We start from the raw sequence: 465 nt of genomic DNA, 5'->3' as shown, positions 1-465 counted from the left end.
ACCAATCACCGCCTGACTTCCCGGCCTTCCCACCAACGCCTGGTCGCAGCGCCGGGGCGAAAAACGGTCCCAGATCCATCCGCGCCCTCAGAAATTTGCCGATTTTGTAGGGTCTGATCCCCCTCGCTGAAACTCTGGGACCCCTTTGCCTGCGGAAGAGGGATTGGAGCGGGGAAAAGGCGAGTGCGTGCCACAACAGGGATCTTCTCCTGGGGACTACTTTGGGAGGCGGAGGGACACATTAGTTTTGGTGGGCGGGGCCTGCGTGTCCAGCAGTCTTATAAATAAGGGCGGGTGTGCGTCACTCGGCAGATTCCAGATTTCGCACCGCTGGAAAAACTTTACTGATTTATCGCTCAGGGCCGCAGACGTGAGTGCGCTGAGGGGAACTGGGGCTGCGGGGAGGGGGAGGCGGACCCGGTGCTCTGGGCAGGACCGTGCCGGGCGCTGCCGGGCGGTTTGCAG

General features: G+C 61.9%; 1 protein-coding gene across 2 annotated transcripts in view; it reads left to right on the top strand.

The window, feature by feature from the left end:
- The window catches only part of UBC (ubiquitin C), a 3,066-nt gene continuing 2,601 nt past the window's right edge, over positions 1-465 (top strand). Inside the window, exon 1 of one of the 2 annotated variants that reach the window (XM_031059802.1) lies at positions 1-179. The gene's annotated coding sequence lies outside the window, so the exon portion shown is untranslated. Of the gene's footprint in view, positions 180-268; positions 371-465 lie in introns of those variants that run through there. The other variant, XM_014308393.2, reaches the window with a different exon arrangement.

The sequence above is a fragment of the Geospiza fortis genome, unplaced genomic scaffold, assembly GCF_000277835.1.
Source record: "Geospiza fortis unplaced genomic scaffold, GeoFor_1.0 scaffold538, whole genome shotgun sequence".
NCBI classification, from domain to species: Eukaryota; Metazoa; Chordata; class Aves; order Passeriformes; family Thraupidae; genus Geospiza; species Geospiza fortis.
Note: the sequence above shows the minus strand (reverse complement) of the source record. Positions and strands in the feature narration are given on the sequence as shown.